A 17,916-nucleotide genomic window follows, 5' to 3' on the forward strand; every position below is an offset into this window, starting at 1 on the left:
TGAGTTATCACTTATGAAAGAATAAAAAATGGGGTAAAAAACAATTCAGGAATGCTAATCAACATGTTAACTGAATTTGATGGTATATGCAATATTTATCCATCTCTGCAAAGAAATAAGGGTCATGAAGGAAGCCAAGCTTGGTCATCATTAAGCAACATCCAGTTTCTTTTTGTCATTGTTCTTTCCATTTATGTTGTTAAAGTCATAGTACATATTTTCTTCCTTTGTATATTGCTTACATTCATAGTGTATATTGCTTACTTCACTGTGCATGAGTTCCTGTAAGTGTTTTCATATTCTTGACCTCATTTGATTCTCACAGCTCTTAATGGTAGTTAGTATAAATATTATGGTTTCCCTTTCACAGATGAGAAAAGTGAGGCTCAATCTTCTTTCATCTAGAGGTCTTAAGAGATCCACTAGCTAGTAAATGACTCATCCACAGGTCATAGATAGAGCGTGACAGATTGGGCTCAACCCCAGATTTCTGATTCAAAAAGCTGACTCTTTTTATGCCACAGACACTACTTCCTTGGAAAATGCCAGGTGTCTATTAATGTAACCTTTGCCAGGGTATTTGGGGGCATGGAACACTCCTCAAATTATACTTCAGAAGCAGTCACTCTTACCTGTAATGAGGCTGGTCCTTCTCTTTTTCTCTTGGTGTAGAATGGATGTAGGCAGTTCCATTTTCATGAACAACTTTTCCTTCTCTACAGAAGTTCTGGAAGTTACCTATGATGCCTGCTCAAGGGCAGTGAGTCTGACCAGAGTCATGCAGGGATCTTCTTCTGGAGGAGTGAGAAGTGAACCCGTTGGCTTCTTCCATCAACAAGAATTCAACAACCTGGGGAAGGCAGGAAAGGAACAAAAGAGTTACTCTCCTACAAAGCCACTCAGCGCTAATTAGAACAGAAGCCTTCTTGTCCCACTAAATAATAGAAGACTCTATGTGTTCAATAGGAAAAGTCACCAAGACTAGAGGGCTGAGATTCCATTCAAGTGTATAAACATATAATTACTGGTAGAGTGCTGCAGTTGGTCAAGGTTAGAATATGTCAGTTACAAAAGCTTCTAACTGAATTACTGTTAGAAAAATAACTGCTAGCAAATGTTTCTCAGAACCAGATTTGCTATTTCACTTCACACTCCCTCTTTGCAAAATACATGTTTGTCTATATGCATATAAACATATGTGTATAAGATTAAGTAATGGGTTAAAGAATAGGCATCAAAGCCAGGAAGACCTGGGTTCAAGTCTCACTTCTAATATATACAGGCTGTGTGACCTTAGAGAAGCCACCCAACCTCTCAAAGCTCTGGGCAATTCTCTAACACAGTTACAAAAATGCAGCAATACTATAAGGTAGGTACAATTATTATTCCCATTTTATAGATGAGGAAACTGAGGCACGGGGGAGGTTAAATTGTTTCCCCAGGATCAAATTAGTTAAATGCTCAAGGCAAGATTTGAACTCATATCTTCCTGCTTCTAAATCTTGTCCTCTATTCACAATGCCATCTAATGGCTTCAGATATGAGCTTTGCAGATAAAGAACACATAAATTCACATGCTGACCAAGTTCATATTGAATTTCCACAAATTTCAATTCACTAGTTTAAATCTGAAAAATTCTTTTGCCATTTTATTAAGATACTTCTCTCTAGACTTCTTTAAAAGCAAGATTAAATGTATCTTCTAATATGTTAGGTTGAGAAAGGACCTCAGAGATCAATTTGCTACTCCATCGGCTCTGCTTTCCTTTTCCACTAATTTTGAAACGAAAGTATCTTTCCCCATTTGAAGTGTTCACTGTCAATTAACCAAAAAGTCAGAGAGGAATTCATAATTTAGCTGTTAAGTTTTCACTGGCTGTCCCTTGACCAGGATAAGTATGCAGTATATTTACTGAAGCTTTTTTTTTCTTTTAGAGTGAGATATTTACTGAGAAAATAAAGTAGAAATATAAAAAACAAACATCTCCTTTATAGTATCTGGTCCCTTAAACTTAAAGAAATTTCTACATAGTGTTTGCCCTCATCAAGTTCTGAGTTTGGCAGAGCCACTGGATGAATTGCTAGAGCTCTCTCAGTTGCCTAATTCAGGTTCAGCTATAAAATCCTCTGCTTAATTTTTAAATCCCTTCCTATTACTTCAGCCTTTTTACATCTTGTTCCCACAAACTCTTTGATACAGCAAAATTGACCTTGTTGCTGTTCCTCATTCAAGATGCTCCAACTTATGGCTGTGTTTTCACTGGCTGTCCCTCACACCTGGTATTCTTTATCTCCTCTTCTCTGCCTCCCAGCTTTCCTGGATTCCTTCAGGTCTCAACTAAATTCTGCCCTTCTGCAGAAAGGTCTTCCTGATTCCTCTTGATGATGGTACCTTCCCTCTGATTTAACCTGAATATCTCTTTTTTGCTATACAGTTATTTGTGTGTTGTCTCCACCATTAGATTATGAGGTCTTTGAGAAGTAGGCACTGTTTTTGTTTTTATTCCCCCCCCCTTTTTTATCCCCAGTGTTTAGCCCAGTGACAGGTATATCTTAAGCAGTTAATAAATGCTTGTTGATTTAACTGGATCATATAGGCTTGGGATTTTACTCCTCATTGTCTGGGCTGGCCATAAAATCCAGTATGGACTCCAGTTCCTAAATCTCTTTTAGTTTGCTAATCATTCAAGCTTTTTGAAGCACAGAAGGTCAGAATCACCTCCAATACTCCTTTGCCTAAAAGCAAGAAGACTAAGTACAAAGACAGAAACAAAACCAGAGATGGCTCATGATCAAAATATGTTGGTAGCCCTGGTAAGTAGATGAAGGTTAGAGATCACTTTCCACTTGGAGGTTTATAGCATTCCCTTCTTCTGCATTCAACTGCAATTCTAGAATTATCTTCATCCTTCCAGCTCTGAGGCTCATTATGGACTCTGGATTCCTGTATCTCTTATTCTTATAGTAACTGCTATTTCCATACTCTAAATGAGATGTCTTCAGGAGCAGCTGGGTGGCTCAGTGATTAGAGTCAGACCTGAAGATGGGAGATCCTGGGTTCAAATCTGGCCTCAGACACTTCCTATCTGTGTGACCCTGAGCAAGTCACTTAACAATTGCCCAGTCTTTACTTCTCTTCTGCCTTGGGAACAATACTTAATATCAATTCTAAGACAGAAAGTAAGGGTTTTCTAAATAAATAAGTGAGATTTCCTAATTAAAAAAATCTCCTGATGGAGAGACTTTTTCCTCCTGTGCATCCCAGTCCAACTTAACTTCCAAAATATAGAACGATTTCAAAAGTCTTTTCCAGGAAAACTTTTTCCTTCCTTCTCTCCACCCAAACACTTGGTTTCTTGAAGATATTCTACTTAACTTTGTATCTATAGCATCAAATCCTTTGAGAAATGAGACAATAATTGTAAAGCACTTAGCACAGTGTCTGCCACAGTTGTTATTGCTGTCCAGTCATTTTTCAGTCAGATCTGATGCTTTGTGATCCCATTTAGGATTTTCTTGGCAAAGATATTGGAGTAGCTTGCCATTTCCTTCTCCTGTTCATTTTATAGATAATGTAATAAGGGAATTAATCTAGTAGGGTAATAAACTGGTTGTAATAAGGGAATAGGCTAGAGGTAATAGGGAAATTAAGGCAGAGGTAAGGTTGTAATAGGGGATAAAGCAGGTAAGGGACTAAAGGTAGTGTGAATAGGGGATAAGGCACTGTGGATAGGGTTTGTGGATCCCTAAGGCAGTAAAGTGGATAAGGAAGGTACAATGGTGAAGGTGGTAAATTGAGGTGGTTGGAGAAGTAAGGGAATGCCTGAGTTTAGGGAGTAGGGAAACTGAGGCAAGGGTTAAGTGACACAGCCAGTAAGTGTCAGGCCACATTTGGACTCGGAAAGATGAGTCTTCCTGAATCCAGTCCTAGCACCCTATCTGCTATGCTGCCTAGCTCCCTCTATAAATATTATTATTAATATAGAAAGAACAAAGTGGACAGTGGATCAAATGCTGAGTCTGGACTCAAATTCAGTCTCCCATATTTAGTAGCTGGGGAACCCGGTGTGTCATTTTTCCTTTATCTGCTTTTGTTTTCTCAACTGTAGAAATATAGATCATAACAGCACTCATTTCACAGATTTTTGTTAGGAACAAACAGAAAATTTCTGCAAAATGCTTAGCATAGCTTCAGGCACGTGGTAGATACTGAATACATTCTTGTTCCTTCCTCTCTCTTCCCCCACCTCATCAATGTTTGTTGATGTAAGTTGAATTTCACCTTAAGTTATCATTATCTGTTAATGGACCCAGTTTCCTAACAGATCCAAATCTGCCTTCATGCCAGAACTGGACTTTGGGATGGTCAAGGGAGATAGCCTTTGAAGGTATAACACACAAGATGATACAAGGAGACACATGATTTAATACAGTGATGGTGAAACTTTTCCCTTACATGGTATGTGAGCTTGGAAGAAGGGCAAGTGATGGGAGAAATGCCCTCAGGTGCTGTGCAGAGGGGAGGGGAGCACGTGTGCCATAGGTTCACCAACATGGATTTAGTATGACTTTTTACAGAAGCACATATTTTCAGTGACAGAAAATTCCATTTCCAAAGGCATGCTGATATTTATGTTGTGATATTTGTTCTCTGTGCCACCAAGTCAAGTTACATATATGCCAGTTAAAGCTCAAAGGAGGAGGGAGGTGAGAATGGCATATGGCAGGAATCCACAGGAGGTACAATTTCTGATTGCAAGGTGGGTGGGGAAATTTTTCAAACTTTGCCTAGGGCACAAAAACTTCTTGTTCTGGGGCTGCCTCAAGCTCCTTTTACTTTCTCCCCCTCTCTGGAGAAATACAAAACAATGTCCCCAGAAGCTGTCAAGAAGAAAAGCACTATGTATAATCACAATCAGTCTTTAGTAATTTAGAAATAGAAATACCATTGGAAGGCAGGCTCAAAGACTGGCAAGATTTGCCAGCCATGCATATACATATGAAAGGCTAGGATTAGAGAAACTAGAGCAAAGCAAATGACCTTTCCCTTTCAGTTAGTTTTATTTTATTTTTTTTATCTTCTCCCACTTGTTTGCATGGGAAAACAAGAATTTTGGAACTGAGTAACTAGAGGGATTCAAGACTTTGAAAGTCCTTGACAATTTTGATGAAAGAGTAACATATAAACAGATGGCAACTAGAAGTAGTCTAACAATTGAAAATTAAGCTAGGAGCTACACAGACCTTAGGTCAAATGACACCTTTTTTAAATGGGGAGGAGGGAGAGGAGTTAGGTGTAGAGTTAACTGGGTATTTTAATGCAACAAACAATTAATTTTAAAAATCAATTTAATATGTAACTTTCAATGCTATACTGATTCTCTTATTCTTTCTGGTCTTCCTCTTGTTTTCTCCTGTGTAGTTTAAAATAATGCTTTTCTTTTTCTGCCTGCCCACTCTTTAATAGCCCCTCCCTCCCATCTCCCCTGTTATGAGGAAGAATTATAGATGACAGCTTGAAGAAACCTTGGACTTCATGGACATTTCATAATGGAATGAAGCCAGGGTTTGAAGAGAGAGTGTGATTTGGCTAAGCTGAAGGAAGGAGGTTTTGGCTGTGTGGTCCAGCTTTGCCAAATATCCAGGGAGCAGACAGAGTGGAATATCACTGAGAAGAAGATACTTCAATCAACTATCATGGCCTTGGATATCTATTGGTGGACAGTAGATTTATCTACCTTACTCCCTAGAGCTTTTTTGAGGATTAACTGGCTGTGGAAAAAACTTGATCCTGGTTTCCTGTGACATCTGTGACATCTTGGAGCACCGTGGACAAGTGTAGTGAGAATACCACCTCTCAAGCCCTTTGTTATTCTAGTTAGAGATTTAGTTCAGTTTAGACCTTAGTTTAGTTAAGTCATTTGGGTTAAAATAGTGTAGATCAGTGATTCCCAAAGTGGGCGCTACCACCCCCTGGTGAGTGCTGCAGCAATCCAGGGAAGTGGTGATGGCCACAGGTGCATTTATCTTTCCTATTAATTGCTATTAAAATTTTTTAAAAATTAATTTCCAGGGGGCTAAGTAATATTTTTTTTCTGGAAAGGGGGCACTGCCATAGGCCAAAAAAGTTTGGGAACCACTGGTGTAGATCCTGACCCAACTCCCAGTTCCTGAGTTTGTCCTTAGATAACTAGGTTAGGGTGACCTCTCTCTACTGCCCTTACCCTTTAAAGTCATTATTAAAAAGTGTTCTTTATTCCTGTTGTGTCTTTCCCTGTAGAAGTAAGATATCCCTGGCTGATTTAGTCTAAGTGGCAGTTGGATTCCAACTGCCACTCACTCACATTGTCACAGCCCCTTTTGTATTTGTTTAAGATAGTTGTACATCTTCACCCTTCATTTCTTCCTTCATCCCTTTCCCCCCAAAAGAACCCCAATGTGTTTGTGTTTATTTACCCATTTCACCCCACAATCTGAAAGAAAAAAAAATTTTAAGCCCTTGTATTAAATATTCACAATCAAGCAAAATACATTCCCACTCTGACCATGGCCAAAATGTATCCGGCTCATTCTTTAGTGGGAGCCCATCACTTCTCTGTCAGAAGGTGGGTCACATGTTTCATCTGGAATCCCAGTTGATCAAAGTATTGATCAGAATTCTTAAAGTTTTTCAAAGGTGTATGTCTTTATAATGCTATTGTGTAAAGTGTTCTCCTGGTTCTCCTATAGATACATATCAGTAGAGAACACTGCTAATTTGGGGCAGCATGAGAAGATGGGAGGGAGAGTCTTTTCATGTATCCAATCAGTCCCAAGTAAAGTAACTTCTTGGGAAATATTACCCCACAAGTTGCTATGTAGGAGTATTGTTTCTTATTGAGGTAGTTCCTATTGGTTGCTTTGGGCCACGTCAGAAGCTCTTGGCCCCAGTATTCAGAGAATCATAGAATATTGGAGCTGGAAGAGAACTCAGAGACAGTGTGGCAAAGCAGATAACACATTGGACTTGGATTCAGGAAGACTTAAGATTTGAATCTCACCTTAGCTACTTACTCCCTATATGACTTTGGGTAAATCATTTAATCTCTTAGATACTGAGATAAATTTCCTCATCTATAATCAGGATAATCTATTTCAATGGGTTATTGTAGGGATCAAGTGAAACAAGAAATGCAATTTTATTCAGTCATTTCAGTTGGGCCCAGCTCTTCATGACCCTATTTGGGGGTTTTCTCCACAGATTCTGGAGTGCTTTGCCATTTCCTTCTCCAGCTTATTTTGCAGAAGAGAAAACTGAGACAAATAGGATTAAATGACTTGTCCAGGGTCACACAGCTAGTAAGTGTCTGAGACCAGATTTAAATCATGAAGATGAGCCTTCCTGACTCCAGGCATGACATTCTATCCGCTGTGCCATCTATTTGCCCAAATGTATACAAAGTATACTGCAAAATTTAAAATGTCACATAAGCATGAGCTATTTATTAACTTAGAAACCCATCCAGTCCAATTCATCACCCATACAAAAATTAGACCTACTATATCAGTGTCAGCCACCTAGGATTCACTGGAACAATTAGTGGCATGAAGCTTGGTATTTAGTGTAGCAGACTAATCATATATTGGGTACCTCTAATTTTTAGGAAGTTCTTCCTTAGATCAAGCCCAATGTGGTTCTCTAAATCCCTTATCCAGTGCTTCTGGTTCTTTCCTCTGGGGCTACTCAAAATACATTTTCGCATCTGGTGCTATGAGAGCTCTTGAGTGGCCAAGATCTCTTCTGTCTGAAGAAGAAATGTCTACAGATAATCAGTGAGAGTATTTTCTGTCTGGTAATTATGGATTTTTCCCAAGCCCTTATTCAGTCAAAAGAAGGTAAGGTTTAATAATATCTTATCATGATAAAAATGAAGCTCCTCAAAAGCCTCAGAAAATGAGATTTTGGTGCAGCAAATGAACAAACCTACCAAAGAGGCAATTTGTCATGATGCTGTACCATGAAGGTTAACAACAGAATACCAAGGGTTTCCCTTCTAGCAATTATCAAGAGCGTGGGAGACTTTGAAGTGACTTGCCAAGAGCATGCCATGTTTTTATATCTGCCAGTGACAAGTATTATTATATAAGCACAAAAAGACATGGTGGCCTTTCTCCTACAGAAATAGGTGAAAGTGAAATCGGGAAGATCCTTAACTTGTCAGAGAGAATGAAGAAGTCCTAGAAAAAAGAAAGAAGGGAGGGGAGCTAGGTGGTACAGTGAATAGAGAGTCAGGCCTGTAGTCAGGAGGACTTGGGTTCAAATGTAATCTCAGATACTTCCTAACCGTGTAACCTTGTCACATAACCCATTTTCCTAGTCCTTGCCCTTCTGCCTTAAAATTGTTTACTCAGGCATAAAGTAAGAAGTCCTTAAAAAAAAGGAATAAGTGCTTCAAAAAGAAAACAAGAAGAAAAAGAATCTGAAAAGGCTAGAGTGGAGGGGTGAAGTTATCAAATTGAAATGTGGGAGAATGTGACACAGACAAATAAGGGAAGGGAGACCATTGGACATAGACATTTTGAGATAAGTATGACACTTTTCTTGAAGTTAGTAGAGCTGAACTCTCTGAGGAGGCAGCTGCTTGTTATCCTATGAACAGTGATAGGACTCTATAGGTGTTTCTGAGGAAGGAAGCCATCTAATAACAATGGAAGACAAGACAAGTAGGAAAGATCAGTGACTCTGTGCTACAGGGTATATAAGAACATATTTATTGACATGGCATGATAGGGCTCTCGACTATCTTGGGCATATATCTCCAGAGAAGAACAACATAGTACAATGTAAAGAATTCCAGTTTTACAATCGGAGGACCTGAGTTCAAATTCCAATTCTATAATTTACTTTTCATAGCCTCAATCAAGCCACAACTTTCAAGCCTCCATTTCTTCATCTGTAAAATGAGGAGGATCAATAAATATTTATTAATAAAATACTATATGTCAGATATGGTACTATACATGGCAGATACCAAGAAAAGCAAAAGATAGTCCTTGCCTAGAAGAATTAATAATCAAATGGAAGAGAGAATAGACAAACAACTTTGTACAAATGCACTATATGCAAGATAAATAGGAAATGATAGATGGAAGGCACTAAAATTAAGAGAGTTTAGTTTCCTTTAGAAGGTAATTAGCTGGGACTTGAAGGAAGCCAGGGAAGCCAGAAGATGCAGATGAAGAGAGAGAGAGCATTCTAGGCATGGGGAACAACCAGAGAAAATGCCCAGGGCCAAGAGATGGGGTGTTTTTGGATACTGAAACTTGGCATCTGTTGATTCAATTCACAATACAATTAAAAACTTATTTTTAAAATGGTAGTTCAGTTTCTTACACAACTCTTTTTTTGATTGCCTGTTCTATATACTTTGCTTTTACAGATATATGGATATCTCTATATAGATCTATTCCTATATTTAAAAATATAGAGCTATATCTGTATATTGACATATTCATATACATAGTGTATAAAAGCAAGTTATATGTAACAGGCAAACAAGAACAAAGCATGTATTTATGTGTGTATGGGCATATAAGTGTATATATGCACATGCTGAGAGATGGTGAATAGGCAGCAGGTACCAGCAGAAGTAGACAGTGCTGTCTCTGATAAAGGTTTCAATCAAAAACATGAATATAAGAAACAATGTAGAACTCTCTGGGGAGGATAAAATTGTAAAAGGCAGCAATTGGTGGATGTGTCCTTTCATGGTTTTGAATAATGAGAACTGAATTAACTGGAATAGAATGAGAAGCTATATTTCAGTTTCCTTATCTGTGAAAGGAGGGGGTCAGGCTGGATAATCTTCAAGATTCCTTCTTGCTTTAAATCCCATAACCCTATATTCTGGAATGAGAATTGGTTTCACTTATTTGCACAAGACACTCACTCCTTCTGAATAAGGTCACTATTCATTTACAGGACAAATTAAAAATCAAAAGGTGGTTTGGTATGTAAAGGGAGCTGGATGTTCTTAAGAGAAATTTCCCATAAGTCACAGTAACTTCATGAATCACCCTTTTTCACTAGCAATATTTCTGCCCCCAAATCTGGTCCTTTAAAATTAAAACACTCTCTCCTTTGGAAGGTATTAAGTCAATGCTTATAATAATCTTCAGATTGAGAATGAGAGGACAAAAGTTGTTAGTCATGAATTGAAACGAGATAAATAATTGGATATGCCTCAAAACTCATGTTTTGAGTTCAGGTTACCAGATCCTGTAAGAAATTGTGAATATAACAAATGACCTACTGTTGTTCATCTTTGAAAGATCTTGGAGATCGTAAGAAATGGTTTAGGCCTGGAGATGACAAAATATTTTTGGTTTTATTTTTAATGGTCAACAAGGCAGCATAAGATACTTTCTCTCTGGTTCTTTTTCATAAGGAGCAGTTATTCGTGAAAGGTATAGAAAAATGTGTTTTTGTTTAGATTTCTGTTCATTGTCAAAGAGTATGGGAAATTGACACTATTATGGATAAACATTTTAATGCCTAATAGGAGTAGAAGAATAACTTTGTTTTAATATCTACTGCTAAACTGTGTATATGGAGAAAGCTTTCAGAAGGGATTTCAGACCATTTGGGAGAGAAAATGATCTATGATAGAGCTAGGTGGTATAGAGCACTGAGCTTGGAGTCATGAAGATTGATTTGAGGTATGGTCTTTTTCTAATTCAATGACTATGAGAAAATCGCTTGGTGGGATAGCTAGGTGGCTTAGTGAATAGAGACTCAGGCCTGGAAACAGGAGGTCTTGGCATCAAATTTCACCCCAGACACTTAACCCCCATTGCCTACTCCTTACCACTCTTCTGCCTTGGAATTGATACTTAGAATATAATAAGCATTGTTATATATTATTATAATAAGTATTGTTATATATTATTATCTGTAAATAATAATATACAAGTATGTAAAATAAATTTATATATAATATATTAATAATAAGGATACTTAGATACTTGGAACTGATTCTCAGACAGGAGGTCTTAGAAAGAGATGGGGGTCCTTGGATCAAATCTGGTCTCCAACACTTCCTAAATCTGAAATCCTGGGCAAATCACTTAATCCCATTTGCCTAGCCCTTACCACTCTTCTGCCCTAAGGACTGATACTTAGTATTGATTCTAAGATAAGGTAAGGATTTGGGGGCTCAGTTTCTTCATCTATAAAATAGGAATAACAACAGCATCTCTATCAAAGGATTATTTTGAGGATCAAATGAAATAACATTTGCACAGTAATTTTCAAACTTTAAAATGGTATTTGAAGACTTAGATCTTTTTGCTTACAAAATGGAGTGATACCTAATTGTGGTCATAAAGAAGCAGAGAAGGACCCATTCTCAAAAATAAGAAATATAGCATGGTGAAAAAAAATATTCTGATGGCACTAAAGAAACAGACTGACTGTTTTGGAGACTTAAAAGGAAGTATTATGGATACCTTTGAGGTATTGATGCTGGATCTGCAGGTCGATTGGACCCACCCATCGCCGCCACTCACTCCTCCCAGAAATTCCCTTCTCTAGACTGAGATCAAGAATGGCTGAGCTCCTGGGCTTTTATAGAGGTGGTCCCGACTGTCTTTTGCCCTTAGCTCATGCCATCTGGGTAAATTCCAAGTTCTATAGCTGATAATCTGTCACTCAAGCTGTTCTCCATCTTTTTCCAGAAGTTATCTATAACAGGTCCAATTTTAGCCTTAAAGGCAGTCTTTGGTGAAATGCTCCAGAAATTTGTCCTTGACCTTCCTCTATTCAACACTTTTATAAATGGATTGTATGAAGGCATAGATAGCATTCTTGTCAAAAAATAGTGTCAACAGGGGGCAGCTGGGTAGCTCAGTGGATTGAGAGCCAGGCCTAGAGACAGGAGGTCCTAGGTTCAAATCTGACCTCAGACACTTCCCAGCTGTGTGACCCTGGGAAAGTCACTTGACCCCCATTGCCTACCCTTACCAATCTTCCACCTATAAGTCAATACACAGAAGTTAAGGGTTTAAAATTTAAAAAAAAAATAGTGTCAACAGGGGGAATACCAGAGTGTTGAGGGGTCCTAAAACTTTACTACATGAGAACTGGCTTAAAGAACTGTAATAGGGAAATAGGCAGGCTGGCAGGAGCTAAAAATTCCAACCTAGAATGCAGCAAGGGACTGGACACAGAGGACTCTCTATATATGGCAGTTGGGGGATTGGTGGAATTTGTTGGAGTTTAGTGTCCACTGACAAGAGAGCCTATGGATTTTTTGAGTTATCACTGTGCCTTGGGAAACATTTGCAAAACATCATTTCCATCTATCAAGTGCAAGAAGAGCATGTTGAGATTAGCTGTCTTGTTTGGTGGACAAACAAGATACATCTTTCTCCTTGTCTTCCCTGTGGATTTATTAGGCAGTTTACCTGTGATCCTGGACCAGCTGATACATCTGAGCAATATATCAAAGACATCTGCATGAGAACTCATTCTTCCCTTGTATCCTGGCTGCCTGCCCCATAGTGTTAGTGAAGGGATTTCCCAGACCTCTAACCCTGAGTTTATCCCAAAGGTGTTAAGTGTAGTTTGTCTCTCTCTCCCTCATCTCCTTTCCTTAATTTATCACATTAAACTGTTTTACCTACTTCCTGTTGTCTTCCTCTACCCCAAGTAAAGAGCCCACTGTTAGATATCTTCCTAAACCTGAGTTTCCCTGGCAAGGCTAGTGACCAGTATAACTAGCAACTGTCATTTTAACAACTAGTGTGTTTCACTTAATCTCACATCCCTTGTGCAGATCCCCAGGTACCCTGTATCATTCCTGTCACTTGGGAGTGTGCCCTCATTGTGAATATTACTCTCTGTTGGCAGTTTACCTATTTCAGAAGTAGGATTCACAAGGAATATAGTTTTAAAACTCGAAAGAATTTGAAGATTCATCTTGCCCAATGGACCCCTCATGCTACAGATAAGGAAACTAAGTTTGAAAGAGACTAAATAAATCCCATAAAGTCACACAGAATAACTGACAGAGCTAGGATTTGAAGTCAGAATTTCTGATAGCTAATCTAGTCTTTCTACAACTGCTGTCACATGGAAAGGGCATTAGCCTCGTTCTCTTTACTCCTAGAGTGCAGGAGCAGGACAGTGATAGAAGTTTTTCCTTTTATTGAGTTGAAAAATACCTCTCTGTGTCTAAGTAGAGTAATCTAATACTAGAGTAAACTGCCTTGGGAGGTAGAGATTTATTCATTGCCAGGTTTTAAAATCTGAAATAGATAATGACTTGTCAGGAGATATGGAGAGGGGATTCCTATCCGAATAAGACTAAGGTGACCTCTGTGGGTCTTTCCACCTTTGCACTGCTATGATTTCATTCTATAAATGCTTACCCTGTAACTTCCCTTTTATATTCTCTGTGCTGACTACCAACTCTCATCACAACATCATCTTGGACTTGCTTCAGTAAAATAGCAATCTCACAAATGTGTTGTGTTCTAGTTCTTAGCACTTGGATTGTCTGAAAGAATGAGGGTGTGATATAACCCTTTCCAGTTGTTGGTGTTAACATGAACTCCTTGACATATTCTAGCTGTAAAATCCTTAAGCATGAGTTTTTCCATTTTGCAAATCAATAGGTACAACTCATGTATATGCAGTACTTTATAAAGGACTCTTCTTACAATTCAGTGAAGTATGTAATGCAATTATCTCCATTTTACAAATGGGGAAATTAAGGCTCAAAAAGGTTGGTTAATTTGTCTAGGGTCACATGGCTAGTAAGTTTCAAGATATGAATGTGGGTTTTCTGGTTCCAGGTCTTCCCATTCCCTTATGATGTTTTATTTATATCTATAGGTTCCTAAACCTGTATGTAGTATTGAGTTTACCTTGTGTGAGATACCTTTACAAATATCAACCCTGAGATTAAAATGTTCCATACCAGCCCCCAGTGGTGCCCAGTACATTAATATTAGATAGACAATAACAGCATTATAGAAACATATAGGACCTTTAGAAAAGATCTGAGAAGACTCAGCTCATCATTTTAGACATGAGGAAATGGAAACCCAGATGGGTGAACTGACTCACTTGCCCAATGTCAAGTATTAAAAGATTAAGCCAGGTTTCTGTGATTAAATATAAGGAAAGGGAGAGGAATTGGACCTCTGATTTCCATGGTATAGCTGCTGATCTGAAAGAATACCCTCATCCAGGAGTTAACTTATCTTGAATTTAGTCATACAGTCATCTAGAGCACTGAGAGCTTAAAGGATAGAAATAGGCTTGAACCCCAGATCTTCCTGGCTTTGAGGTTTACTCTCTATCCAATATGCCATGCTGACTCCAATGATTAAATATGCTTAGCAAAAACTCCATTACCATGATCTTTATCTGTGGTTAGCATGACTTCTCCATTGAACTGAAGAGATCAGTGAAGGTAGTCCATCACTGTATTTATTTAGTATTTTCTTCTTTTTTAAAAAGCTCATTAATTGTGAAAATAACACCAAAAGTAATTAGGGTTCTAATTGAAGCAGACTAATGAGATGTCTCAGTGCTAATGAGATGAAGCTATTGTCAGTCATTCAATCAGAGCATTTGGGATTCATCTATGATAATACAAAGCATGAGCTCTATTAAATTGAAGAGGTGGGTGCCCTTGCAGATTATAAAAGCATCAGTCACATCCAGAGCAGGTCTAGGCAAGAATAGAAGGGATTTGGATCCTTTTCAAAAGGTGAATTCTGCATCCCACAGTATGAGCTGAGTCTGACCCCTAAAGAATCGTCTGACCCTTGATTGCAGAATTAGAATGGGAGGCAAATGGGATAGGAAACTAGCACCCCTTAACTTCTTTGTTAAGAATATTTGCTAGATGGTACTACATGTATAACCCAGATCGAATTACTTGCCAACTCTGGGAGGGGGTAGAGAAGGAAGGTGGGAGGCAATTTGGATCATGTAACTTCGGAAAACTTATGTGGAAATTTTTTATAATGTGTAATTGTTTATAAAAAGAAAAATAATATTTGTTGGAGGAAAATAGAGCTACCAGGGTGTATGGGGAGATCCACCTCACAGATTTGCTTTAAGGAACTTGCACTATAAATGTTAAAGACATAAAATTGAATACATGTGATTGTGATAATTTATTGTTCTCACTACTGCTTTTACTACTAATGCTATAGTATCTTTTCAACCAAAGGACTGACACCTCTAAAGCCAAACACGAAATATCAAGTAATTCTCTTCATTTGCTCATTTAGAATTAACAAAACAAGATTTATTTAGCACTTATGTGAGATTCTTTGGGCTAGGCTCTGGGAGTGGGGGATACAATGATAAGGCAGATATGCTTCCTGCCTTCAAGGAGCTGAGTATCTAAGGAGGAAGGAGGTGAGGATGAATGTTATTTGAATGGTGTCAGTTGACTCTTGGGGCAGGAGAGCATCTGATACCCTGTCTTTGTTCTGTTTAATCATAGTATAGTTTGTCTGTTTGTCTCTTACTGTTGGCCTTTTCTAAGTATAAAGTTCCTCCCCTGCTTTGATTCTTGTTCATCAAAAGCATAATAGATTTTGTTCTACCCCTCATTTTAACTCTGAGTGAATCTTCATGTTTCAAGTCTTTTTCCTTTTTATGTGGATTTTTATTTATATATTCTATTTTTACATTGCCTGGATTTCCTCTTGTATTCACCTCTTCTCCATCTTCCCAAAGAACCATCCCTTATAACAAATTGTAAAAAAGAAAGAATATAAAGAAATTCACCAAAATATTGCAAATAATAGCAAATTTTTAAAATGTTCCACATTTATAGAACTCCATTTCTGCATGGTAGAGAAAGAAAGATAACTTCTACTTCTCTTTGTTCTTTTAGGCAAACTTTGATCTTTATAATTTAATAACATCCAATTTTGATTATTTGGGGGTTCTTTTTTTTCATTTACCTCTGTTAAAGGGAACTTTTTATCTTAATTTAATCAACTCCAAGGAGTACCCCACCCTTTTAACTTAGTCAGGAATTTGTGAATCCTTTTGATAAGAGTTCACACCCTCATAGGATGAGGTGGATCCCACAGACACTGCCCTCTGAGCAGTGCTAGGCAAAATTGAGAGACTTTGATTGGTTCCTGAGATGTGATAGAAGAGCCCACAGTGAAAGGAAGGAGAAACCAGAGAGACAGGAAGTGAGGGAGAGAAAACTGCTTATAAAAGCCAGCCAAGAACATTCTGAGTCACTTCTGCTTCTACTGTGCTGGTGGCTCTTACTAAGGATCTTCTTCTGCTTCTGCTGCACTGGTGGCTCTTGCTGAGGAAGGACCTCTGCGTTGGTGTCTCTGTGTTGGATTCTTCTACGTGGCACTTCTTCTGCATTGGAGGACATCTGTATTGGAGGATTTTCTACACTTGAGGATTTCTGTTTTGAAGGCTGAGACTCTCCTGCTCCTCTGGCCAGAGATTGGAACTTTGTCGGGTAGTAAGCTAGATTTCTTTGGAGCAGACTTAGAGTGGTAGGGTTAGACAATTCCCCTATCACCTTCCTACATTTTTCTCTTTACTATCTCTATCCTGTTGTAATAAAGCTACTAAAGCTGCTAATAGCCTTGTGACGTAAAAGTTAATTTTATAATTGGTGGCCTCAATAATTTTTTTTTAATTCTTAGATTTGTCAAACCCATTTTTAATTATTATACATCATTGTGCTCATCATGTATGTTGTTTTCTTGGTATTGTTTAATTCATTTTGCATCTATTCATAGAAGTCTTTGTTTCTCTGTCTTCCTATTTATTGTTTCTTATATCAACTATGTTTCTTAAAAGCCAAATATATATTATTATATTTTGCTTTCTAATCTGTTCTGCTTACATCTTCCATTTTGTGGAGTTCATCCCATTAATGGGCATGATTATGATTATTAATTGTTCATTTCCCTCCATCTTCTCTTCTTGTACATTTTCCTCTTTTTGTCTTCCATTCCACTCCCCATTACAAAGAGGAATGTACTCAATACTATAGTCTGCTTTCATTCCACTACCACTTTTTCTCTTTTCCTCTTCCAATATCAAATCACAGGCTCTCACCCAATTTAGTTTTTTTTTTGTCTCTTCTTCATCATATAGCTTCCGAAATTGGAGGCTGCTTTGTTGAATGATTAGTCCTTCCAGCAGAAATCTTAAATTTACATTGAACCAAATAACAAACCAGAAATCCAGTGAGAAACTACAAATAAAGTACTTCCTAAAGGCTATTCAAAAGTCAGTCAGAAGTCATATTTTCCTTCTTGTTCCTTCTCTCTGTTCCTGCCTCCAGTTTCCTTGTTTAACGCATTTCTAACATTAAACTTTATGTGTGTATCTGTATGCATGCATGTAGGTTCTTGAATTCAACCTTCCTTTGACTGATTCAGATAAAGTTCGTGTGATACCCTCCTCCCTTTCTTCCATATCTGAAAATCATTTTCTTGCACACTCTAATGATATGAGGTACTCAATTCTACCCCTTTATCCTGTTTCTTTCCAAATATATTCCTTTTCCTCATCTCTTTTCCTTCTTTTCTTAATATCATCAAAACAAACCACTCTCATTCTCTCTGTCTTATATAAATCTCTAAGAGCCACATAGACACTAGGGTTTTGAGGGAAAACTTGTCCCTTCTCTCTCTGAATGTAAGCACTTCATCATCATATTTTCCCTCCCTATTCTACATTTCTCTTGACTTCTGTATTCGTATTTCAAAGAATTGAGTTAGAGAACTTCCAGGCATGCCTAATAAAAAGACCAGAACTATTTCATTAAAGTGCTGTTTTTTATTGGGTAAGCTTATACTTGGTTTTGCAAAGTCAGTTGTTCTTGGTCATAAGCCTTTATCTTTTGCCTTTTGAAACATCAC

At 37.9% G+C, this 17,916-nt stretch overlaps 1 pseudogene; it reads right to left on the reverse strand.

The window, feature by feature from the left end:
- Positions 1 to 16,409, reverse strand: part of LOC123241324 — a 56,044-nt pseudogene extending 39,635 nt beyond the window's left edge.
- Between the last annotated feature and the right edge of the window lie 1,507 nt (positions 16,410 to 17,916).

This window comes from Gracilinanus agilis, chromosome 3 (assembly GCF_016433145.1).
Source record: "Gracilinanus agilis isolate LMUSP501 chromosome 3, AgileGrace, whole genome shotgun sequence".
NCBI classification, from domain to species: Eukaryota; Metazoa; Chordata; class Mammalia; order Didelphimorphia; family Didelphidae; genus Gracilinanus; species Gracilinanus agilis.